The 11,437-nt window shown below is 33.5% G+C and overlaps 1 protein-coding gene and 1 long non-coding RNA gene across 2 annotated transcripts in view; one reads left to right on the top strand and one right to left on the bottom strand.

Moving 5' to 3' along the window:
* The window catches only part of LOC139853728 (serine carboxypeptidase-like 18), a 44,685-nt gene that overhangs the window by 28,320 nt on the left and 4,928 nt on the right, over positions 1 to 11,437 (bottom strand). The window lies entirely within an intron of this gene.
* LOC139855445 (uncharacterized) lies at positions 4,884 to 6,328 on the top strand. The gene is made up of 3 exons (XR_011761447.1): positions 4,884 to 5,184; positions 5,768 to 5,871; positions 5,960 to 6,328. It is a non-coding gene; the product is annotated as an uncharacterized lncRNA (long non-coding RNA).

Genomic DNA, 11,437 nt, shown 5'->3' with positions numbered 1-11,437 from the left:
ATATTTATATACAATCTGCTAACATCAAGTGGTATTAGGGTTATATATTAAATCATTTAAAGGTCTTATTTTGGTGTTACATGTTTGAAACTAAATTGGTGAAACAAAGGAGTACTTTATAAAGAATTTAAATCAATATTCTGCTTTTGGAGTTCCTTATGATGCTTAATAGTGGGAGTGTTTAACAATCAAATAAATATAATAAGGCTGCTGAATTTTATTATAATGTAACTCACAAAAACATAGGGTTCTCAATAATGAAACCAAATAAAAAGAAACAAAGAAAAAACCAACAAAGTCATAGCTTAAACGAAACATAAAGAAATATAAAAACAATCTTCAGCAGCACGGACATATGTCCTCATTTAGGAGATTAAAGTGCATCCATTCGAGGGATCTTCAAAGCTGCTATCCCAGTTGCAGTTGATGTTGTGGGGGTGTCGACATCTTCTTTTTCAGATGAGCATTCGCTTTTACGCTTTCCAGATCCAGTCAACGGGTTCTCATCATCACCAAGCATCTGCTTTTCTTTACCCTTACCCTTACCATCTCAATTGATTTCTATTAACAAAATTGGAGGTAATTTCGCCAAACGCGGTTGTAAATCTGTGAGATAATCATCAATTGAGTGAATTACGGGACCGATTGATATGATTTTGAATTTCAAATTCAATTTTCTACCGTATTTTTCTTCTCAAGAATGGAATGGTTGAAAGTTTTGATTTTGTTATTTTAGGTATAGATTTGGGATAAGAATTGATGGAGAAAACATATCATTTGATTGAAATGCACTGAAATTTCTTGTAGGTGAAAGGCCTCAAATGAGAATTAGGGTTTCGAATTTGGGTACCGTACGTGGATGTTGATTTATATGTTTTTATAATACATAAAAAAACATTACAGTATTATTATTATTTTTATTATTAATTATTAATTATTATTTATTATATTATTATTATTTATTCATTTATTTATTTTTATTATACATAATATTACATTACATTACATATACATATTACATATACAGTATAAATTTAGAAAGAATTACGTACTGTTCTGTTAAGTATGTAAAATATTATTTTTATTAAACGTGTACTACCTAAATTTTAATTAGAAATAGATTTACTGAATTTATTTAATAAAAAATATAAAACACGTAAAAATAAATATATTACTCCTAATTGTTTGGGAACGTATTACTCCTAATTAATTGGGAACGTTTTTTTGGAATTTTTAATTTTTAATATTTAAAAAGTATTACTCCTAATCACAGTCATTCCAATTTAAACTAATTTGTAATTATGAATTGTTTTAAGGGTATGTTAGTCATCTCATTATCCATGTTAAATTTGATTAGTAATAAATTTTCGTATTTAAGATCAATGGTAGGATGAGGTTTGTTATTTTAGATCTAATGGCCAAGATTTGATCTAATGAGCTAAAATGAAAATATATTTCACTATTTGGCTCTTCATTTAATAAGAAGGGAGATAGAACCTATTCAAACCTTTATTTATCATAATAAACATATGCTAATCTTTATAATCGGGCTGGACCAATACAAATTTAACTACTCTAATACTTCCTTATAGTTAATTAGAGCGGGTAAAAAATACACACTCTCAAACCGGAACATAAATAATAATACATATATTTTAATAATATAAACCATAAACATTTACCCTTATATACTAAAAGAGGTGCCGATTTAGGCCATTTAATTATCATATTACCTATTAGACAAAACTTACGAATAGTGTAACAACCCAACCCGTTAACCAACCAATAACGCAGAAAAAAAAAATATTTTGCTGGTACAGCACATGGCGCGGCGCGCCATATGGCCGCGCGGCGCGCCAAAGTGGCCTGTCCAAAAAGTCATGAAATGTTAAAATGTTTGACCACTTTCCGACGTATTTAGACAAAACGCTTTTAACCATACATTAATATATGTAGAACTAACACGTTCCATTAATAAAATTAGTTTTACGAAGACCGGGCCCACATTGGCCGTTTTACGACTTTCGTACGAAAATACAAGTTTTCAACCACATGATTTGTAATACAAAATAAAGGCCGAGCATGGCGATTGGGGATACGCTACCCAATCCTAATCAATCCAAAAGCAAGCCTTCTAAAGCAACTACGCAAGTCCACTAGTCCCCGCTTACCCGAGCCTCCGCATCCATGCAATCTATAAAAAAGTCAACAACGAGAGGGTAAGCTAACGCTTAGTGAATGCAATACTTATACATATACATATGTAATTTACCTACACGCATCCACTTACAATACCATGCCAATAAAATGCATAAACGAGCTAGCAACACCAAACATACGACTAGCAACAACGTTAGTATATAAATCGCCACAATAATATACTAAATCACAATAATGCATAAATATAACAAACCGTTCCCCGCTATGGCACTACCGACTTGTAGACGACCAATAACGTCGAGTCTCACTCGTATGTTGTCACCGACTTGTGACACATCAAAGGGTGTCACCGACTTGTGAACTACCCACCAATATCTATGGGTCACCGACTTGTGAACGCCATGTGACATCACCGACTTGTGAAGCGCCACTAAGTGTCACCGACTTGTGAACACTATAGGGTGTCACCGACTTGTGAATCACCCAAGGGTATCACCGACTTGTGAACCCCCATCAATACATATGGGTCACCGACTTGTGAACGCCATGTGACATCACCGACTTGTGAAGCGCCACTAAGTGTCACCGACTCGTGAACACTATAGGGTGTCACCGACTTGTGAATCACCCAAGGGTATTACCGACTTGTGAATAACCTGTCGAGACACTACCGACTTGTAGTTCCCATCCCATCATACCAACAAATATGTCACCGTCTTGTGACATAACGCCCACTACTTACGATGTGGCACCAAAGGCCCACATCGCGTACGAGTAAATAAACCGCATACATACATGTATAAATATTCCACTCACCTTGTCGCCTTGAAGAAATGCCACCGAATAATCCGCAACACACCGATGGAATGTACCTATTCCATTATCACAAACACAACAACACAATTAGGGTGGATTTACAAATCAACCCAAATTGACAACTAGTGCAATTTCGACCCAAATGCACTTCCAAGCACAAACCGTGCCCAAACTAACCAATAATCACTAACACAAGTGAGAATGGTCCTAATACGCCAATTAGACCCAATCATAGGTGTTAAACACCTATCTTGCCCAAAATGGCACTTAAACCCTAATTTGACCCATAAGAAGTCAACATCGCGCCATTAGCGAGTTTTGACACCAAAACATATTTAACTTGGTTTTATACTTCAACTTAATCCATTTTAAGTTTATAAACCTTATTAAATCGGCAATTGAGTCATAATCATCAACAAAACCTAATTTTGACTCAAGTCAAAATTAGTCAACCCAAATTCACCTAAAGTGATTCCAACACTTCCATAATCACTAAACCTAGTGATTAAACTCAAAATTAAAGCCTAATCAAGGCCAAATCGTCAACCAACCCAAAACCCGCCAAGTGACAAGAATAACTAGTCACCATAAACCCATTTCATCATCTAAGAGGGTTTCACTACAAATCAAACTCAAACCCTAACTTGAATATCAAATCTAACAAATGTAATTCGGAGTTTGAACTTACCAATACCACCAAAACGATGCCGTTGACGAGTAGAACAACTTTAAAACCCGAGCTTTGGTGAGAATCCAACTCCTTCTTCTCCAAATCAAGCTCTCTCTCACTAAAAGTGGGTTTCTCTCACTAGGGTTTGAAGAGAGTGTTTGTGTGGGTGAGAAATGAGCTCCAAAGGAGTTATAGGTCAGTCTTGATGACCCCAAACCGACCCTAATTGAAAAGACCAAAGTACCCCTCATTTAAACCTTTTAAAAAGGCTGAAAATTGCCTCTGCAGCAATCGGCGCGCCGCGCCAGAAGGTGGAGCGCCGCTCCAAATAACTGGAAATTGTGGTCGAGCCCAAAACTGGTTTCAGCAACTTGTTTTGGCCATAACTTTTCGACCGTAACTCCGTTTTCGATGAATCAAATATCGTTGGAAACGTGATAAGATTTCATTTCCAATGGTAAGGCTTTGGAACATCAACACAAACTTTATTTGGGGTTGAAAGGATACGTACACACCTTGTCACTTCAGACAACGTCCAGTTTCCTTCGGCGTCCGAGCAAGCGACACGTAAACTTCATACACGCATCGTACACCATAAATACATTATGTACAATAAATATTTGGGTCTTACAAATAGTACCAGGGGCATTTTTGTCCTTTCACTTTTTTTTACTCTTTTACCACCTTTTAAAATTTTCCAAAAAAAACCTCACACTATTTCCAAAAATTAAAATCGACCCCCCACACAGGGGGGTAAATTGTCAAACACCTATTTTCATAAAAAATCTTAAATAAACTCCACCCAAATATTTAACGGGTCATATCTTCTCGCTCGCAACGAGTTAAATTTTTCCGGCACCATCGTTAAACTCGAAATAATTTTAGGAACACAATGTCACTAACCATACGCAAAACGAACGCCTTTTAAAAAACGCTAAATATTTGAGGTACTTTTCATACACGTTGATTTTGCGTTAAATTTTTAAAACCGACAATTCCATAGCGAAACACGGAGCTGCACATATATTGTTAATTTAAAATAACATTTAAATCTTTTACGGATTATATCTTTTAGTTCGACTCGAGTTGCGCTTCAACGACATCATCGTTAGTCACGAAATAATTTTAAAAACTAAACGCAATATAATAAATTGAAAACCGAACACGAGAAGCGAGGGTTCCTAAGCTAGTTACCCCTAAACGGCAATTAGCGTACTCCACTCTTTTTATACCCAAATTCATCATCCACAGCCCCTCCTCCTACATAAATCTCCTCCCTACCTTCCAGATTAATCGCCTCCATCGCGGCTGGCTGCCGACAAGGCCACCACTGCCACCAACAGCAACACCATTGCTACCACAAACCCTAATCCTCGACATTGCACGAGCAACACTGCTTCCACTCAATCGTTTGCTCCGAAAGCCGTGACGGTACCAACGACCCACAACACGATGACTATCTGAAGAATCAACTCTGACTTGTACAATCTCTTTCTACAGGGCCTTTTCCTCTAATTTGCGATTGAAATTGTAATCAGGTTAGTTTTATAATCATCTTTTTTCAATCAGTTAGGGCTTCTGTTATATTTGGGGGAATTGTGTGTAAAATCGCTTTTATTTTTCTAAAAATCAGGTTGTTTTTTGAAATCCTTAAGATGTTGTAATGTTACTGTTTCGATTAAGATAACAGTTTTGACTTAAACGTAAATGGTACCTACAATTATTTATAAATGGACGAAGGCAGGACTTGGCTTATGTTAACAAAGGTTAAATAGTCACCAATTGCTATACTGTTTTACCAATATTACTGTAGCTCATTTTGTAGTTAAAAATTCATGAACTTAGATTTAATTTGTTTCAATAATTGTACTTTACTGTATTGGTGTTTGAGTAGCTGGTAAGTAGTTGATGTTTCAATAGGTAGGTAGAATAAGTTCGATGTAAGTGTGATGATAAGCAAATAATCAAAGTACAAATAACACAACCATTGAAACAATTAAATCACCATGTTTATGCTCCATGTGATCACAAAAATATTTGGATTCGGATTTTACCCATTGAAGGCTATATGATCTTTCATATAAATGCGCTTTATGCTTTTTGTTACTGCATGTCATAAAGGCTTCAAAAGGACTCCATCGATTTTACTTGAAGTCGAATGGAAATCCAGAGCAAAATCTTTCGGGGTTAAGAAAGAGACGCCAAAACAACAGTAACTTACCATAGTAAGTAATACGCTGCAATTTATAGAATATATCGAATTACGTCCATTAACAAACATTTGTTGTATGCGTTTTTTAAATTGTTGGCCAGGTGATTAAAGAAGGCGAATGAATTTCACTCGATGGTTTTACAGGTGAAGTTATATTGAGTAAACGATCACTAGCTCCACTTGCTATGAAGAGTGACGTGGTAGCATTCATGGCATGGTCTTCCAAATTATTGATAAAATTGATACAAGGCATCCTTTGGTGCTTTGCTTTTGCTTACAACTTCCAGATTATTTATTTTTCCTTATATGATTGAAGTTCTATATCGTTAATGTTTACTTATTTGATTGGTTATTTGGCAAGCAAATGAATGTATTTTAATTGTTTTATAGCAATTGTTATACATCTAGACTTGCTAATCACGACATGTTATATTGAAAAAAAATTAGGTAGTTTATATATGTTATTGTTTCATTTGTCTTTAGGTTTCATTTTTGTTGCCATTCTTGAACGCTATTGTGTTGAAGAGTATGTTTAATTATTAGTCATAGTATGATGGTTTGTTTTTTATGTTGCAATTATTAGTCATAGAACAATATGACATACACCATCATCTCCGAAGACGCAAACCGCAATCAAACCACATGTAGGAAATTTTACATCATAAACATGAAGTACGCTCCCAACACAAAATAGTATAAGTATTCTTTGTAAATCTTTCGTTAATATGTTTGATGTTTTGTTAACAAATTTAAAGTTGGAGTTGATTTTAGGGATATAGTTATTTTGGGACTGAGGGGTATAATATCTATAAAGAGTAATTTAGTGGTTTTTATTTGTTGTATTAGTTGGGTTTTGTGGTTTGTATAATTCTTTATGTGTTGTCGCGTTCTTGGACTATTTTGCGTTTTGATGTGTGATATTGTATTTGTTATGGCTTTTATCGTAACGTTGTTACAAACATGATCTTAGTGTGTCTCATTTCACATAAAAGACACGTTAATTAGTTGCTGGACATTAGTAATTGAATTGGTTTATTTGTGTTAATTTGAACATATGGCTGTTTATCTGTGTTATCACGCACAGGTAATTTATTAGGAGAAATAAGATGACAAGTGATGGTCATTTGTCTGCACTAAATTCTCAAAGTTCAACACTTGATAATTTAAGTTTTCCAAGTGCTGATATGTTTGAGATGACTGAGATGTCCACTTACAACGCCACTATGTCAGATCAAAAAGTCACGAACAAAAGTGGTAAGATGTCGTTTATTTTTAAAGTTTTTTGAGTTGAGTTCTGTTGATAATAGCAATTACAGCAGAATCATGATGCTATGTGTTGTTATTATTGCAGTATATTGTCCCTCACCTACTGAAATTTTTAATGCTCCTGTAAGTGAGCCAATATGGCCTTCAACAATAATCTCAAGTTATTTTGTTTGCAGATTTAATGATTTTGTAATATTACTAAATGTTGGTTACATTTGTTTTATAATATAGTTTGAGTACCTTTGAAGTTTTCATTATTCCCTCCGCTTATTTGCTTATTATGCAACACACTATTGTGTGTGGTTAACTATATTTAAGATCGTTTAGATGACTGTCTTCTGACATTTACATATTGCTATATTATATTTTCTACTCAAATACTCATTAGCAACTTATGTCTATGTGCATATAGACATATAATTGTTGTAAAACTGCATAAATAGTCTTTTTTACTCATTTATGTGTTTTGATTTCTCTTCACAATGAATTATTTAAGTTTGTCTTATGACTGCCATGGTTATTTATTTTTGCTTTTGTCTTTATTTATGTCTTCTTTGATGTTATATTTTATTTTATATGCAGTGTTATGGTATGCTATTTGGTTCCATGTTTTCTGCTTTAATAATACACCTGATGTTACATGTCTTTTTTATGTTTGCTTTATGGTTTAGGTTTGTATATTGGTGTGTGCCAAATAGGTAAGCACCTATGCATTGGTCATTTATTTTTAAGTGCCTAACAATAATTTTGTTTGAGCTGTCATTGAAATTCTTATAATCCTTTTTTATTATTAGCCTGTCAATGACTCCCATGGTGCTTTAATTGTTATTGCTTTCTTTGTGTGTGTGTTGTAATATTTACTATATAGTTTAGTTTCGAATGTTGTTGTGTGCCAAACAGCTACTATGTATATAACTGTCTATTAGCCGTGCTTTTTTAGTTTAACGAATACATGTCTGTTTAGGCTATGAGGTTTATTGCATATTAAATAGTCATTCACAAACAGAGGCGAAACTGGATTTTTTTCACCGGGGGGCAAAAAAAATTTTTTTAACCGTATCAATTTTTTTGGGCAAAATTTGGAGATTTTTGGGCAAAAGTTGGAGATTTTGGGGCAAAAGTTGGAGAATTTGGGGCAAAATTTGAAGGTTTTGGGGCAAAATATGTAGGTTTGGGGCAAAAAAAAATCCACCGGGGGCGCCGCCCCCTGCCCCATACCATCTTCGCCCCTGTTCACAAATCATACCGCCCCTGCCCCATACCATCTTCGCCCCTGTTCACAAATCATATGTATTTAAATGCATATAGGTGTACTAAAGCTGATAAAGGAGTTTAATACTATTTAGTGATACATTTTGAATTTTGTAATGATGTTTTATATTGTATAACTTTTGCTTATGGCTACCGTGGTTGTTTGCTTTTTCTCCTCTCTTTATTCATGTACTTTTTCCCTACTTTGATATAGGAGTACTTTGCAACTAGATTATATTTTTGGCTTTTATAGACCTGCTTTTAATATCTGGTTATTCTTCTTCTAAACCACAATACTATATGCAAGGTTGTCTCATCTACTTATTTATGCCTACAGCAGTTCTTACTATCCCAAGTAAAACAATCATTATATATATATATATATATATATATATATATATATATATATATATATATGTATCCCTATTTTGTTATATACTTATAGCTCCCTATTCTCCTATATGTATCTATCTGACTATACAACAGTAGTCACAATGACTATACAAAAGTAGTCACAATCACGTCGCCACAACACATTATTGTTTGGACTGCTTATGATTTCTAATTTGTGGTTTATAATATTTGAATCGGTTTAGTTGCTTTGTTGATTATCAACGTCGTTTACTATCTATTTGCATCTTATATCAAATAACATGTTTTGCTTATGAAGTTGTAACATTTGTAATCTTTGTGTTTTTCCTTTTGATGTTTAGGTGTTTCACATTATTAACGAGACAATGGAGATCCCAATTAACATGTATATTTTGTGCAACATTCTTTTGGTGCAAGAAACATTCCAAGTGTCACACAAGAGGTCTTCGATACCATGGTTGTCGTCTGCATATAGATGCGATTGGAGCTACATTCACAATGAAATTACAATCACATCTTATTAACCTCTCGGTCATTGCAGAATCAACATAACGTCTATTTATTTCCGCACCTTAAAAAACCGCACACACCGCCTCAATGCGTGGTCTGGTCCGGCTCTCGTTAATAACATAATAAATCTGAAATATAGTCGTGTCTTTAAGAAACTTGTAGTGTGACTTCATAGCAGGCGACTTGTCAACTTTTTTATTTTTCTCAAATAAAGAGAATAAAAAAGGGATGAAAAATATGGGTAATATTATGGATTTTTTTTTTCAAAAAAAGATAATAAGATAAGAAAAGCAAATATGGGAGATATACTACCATGTGATTTATTCAAAATTATTTCAGTAGTCCTTATAGTTTTTAAAAATGCACGACGTAGGTCCTATATCTAACACTAGTTAGATTGTGTCGTTAAATAAGTAGATGTGTTTCCACACAATTAGGTAAAATCACTTAAACATAAATCCATTCACCAATCTTTTCAATAACTTCTACTGTCCATCATGTATTATTTACTTGATTCTAAAACCACGTGATTTGAAGTTATCGTATCCAATCTACCAAGTATATCAATTAAATATTTTTGTATGACGAAAAACTAAAACGCTAAGACCACTTAATCGTGAAGCCTAGTGATTGTGATGCGGTGTCAGATTTGAAGAAAAAGTGATTTGTGATTGTAACGTGGTAATGTCATGGAGATAAGGTAAATAGTGGTGACTATTAAATTTGAGTGAATGAAAAAGGTTTTAAGTGATGTTAATATATTCGTGTTAAATTATGATTTGTTAGTATATATCTAACGCCATCCTATCTTTCCGTTGCACATTTGACTAACACCCGGTCATCGTTAACGGTAACACCGTGTTAGCGGCGTTAGCCGGCGTCACCATCGCCAAATCACCGTCTGTCGGAGCTCCTGACGCTACGTTGGAGATGGTCTAAGATTGTGGAATATAATCTATTCATAAATATTGGAATGTGCACCCTTAACTGATTATTCATAAATTTCGTGTAGCCAAGTCATCCTAAATATTAATCAAAACAAAGTAGATCAACATTTATATCAATGGTAAACGTACTTTGAATACCGGAAAATTTTATCCAATTTGTAACACTTTTGCGCATACTGATTTCATCCTGAAACTAAACCCTAAAATGCGATTTGAAACCTAATCAAAGGATATTTTTACCCAATCAGTATTGTTTTTATTAGATAGATTTACCTAATTGCACATCAAGTGCAATGCACGTGTACTTATTTAACGGCACACTCTAACTCGTGTTGGATATATGACCAACATGTATTTTAAAAATCATAAGGACTGTGAGCGTAATTTTAATTAGAAAATGACTACCGTATTATTTTGTGAATTACAAAGACCAATGATATAATTAACTTTAAATAAAAATAATGGAGAATACGAAGAATAAGGAACTAATTAAGAATATATGATGATAAGAAAACAGAATTATAAAAATAAAAAAAGTAAACCGAATTATTTAGAAGTAAAACAATGATTTTCTTTATTTTTGATAATATATCGTCAAATAGGAAACAAAGTTAAGAGACATAATTGAAATATTCCCATTTTTTTATAAAAATTAATTTTAAAAATAATAAGAGACATAAGAAAAAGATAGAAGATAGTGGTATGTACTCTAAGACCATGATATTATCTATATATTCAAAGAAAAAAATGCCAATTAACACTTTTCATTCATGTGCCTCCAAATTTGACTTTTCAACTTAATTTTTCATTTTTTTAACTAAATAAATATAAATGTTATTCTAATAATATAATAAGTTGATTGAAGTGTGCGTAGGTGGTTAGTTGATACACATGGCGACTTACAGGTCACAAGTTCAAACCATGTTTTTTTTAAGGTGACCCATAGTAAAATTTTCTCTAACACAGTGAAGCACGTAACCCAAAAAGTTGTTGTATATTATTGACACGGTATTTATAGTGTACAACATAATCTATCTAAACTCTAATAATCTATATATACTAAACCATATAGCTGGTTACTATTGGTGAATAGTAACCCAACTTATGCTTCAAATCCCTGTTTAATCTAATGGAGGCACATGAATCAATAGTGTTAATTGGCATTTTCTCTTTGAATATATAGATAATGTACCCAAATCCATTTTTACAATCCGGTTGGATCAAAACAAACCT

Source organism: Rutidosis leptorrhynchoides, chromosome 6, assembly GCF_046630445.1.
Source record: "Rutidosis leptorrhynchoides isolate AG116_Rl617_1_P2 chromosome 6, CSIRO_AGI_Rlap_v1, whole genome shotgun sequence".
In the NCBI taxonomy this organism is placed as follows: Eukaryota; Viridiplantae; Streptophyta; class Magnoliopsida; order Asterales; family Asteraceae; genus Rutidosis; species Rutidosis leptorrhynchoides.
Note: the sequence above shows the minus strand (reverse complement) of the source record. Positions and strands in the feature narration are given on the sequence as shown.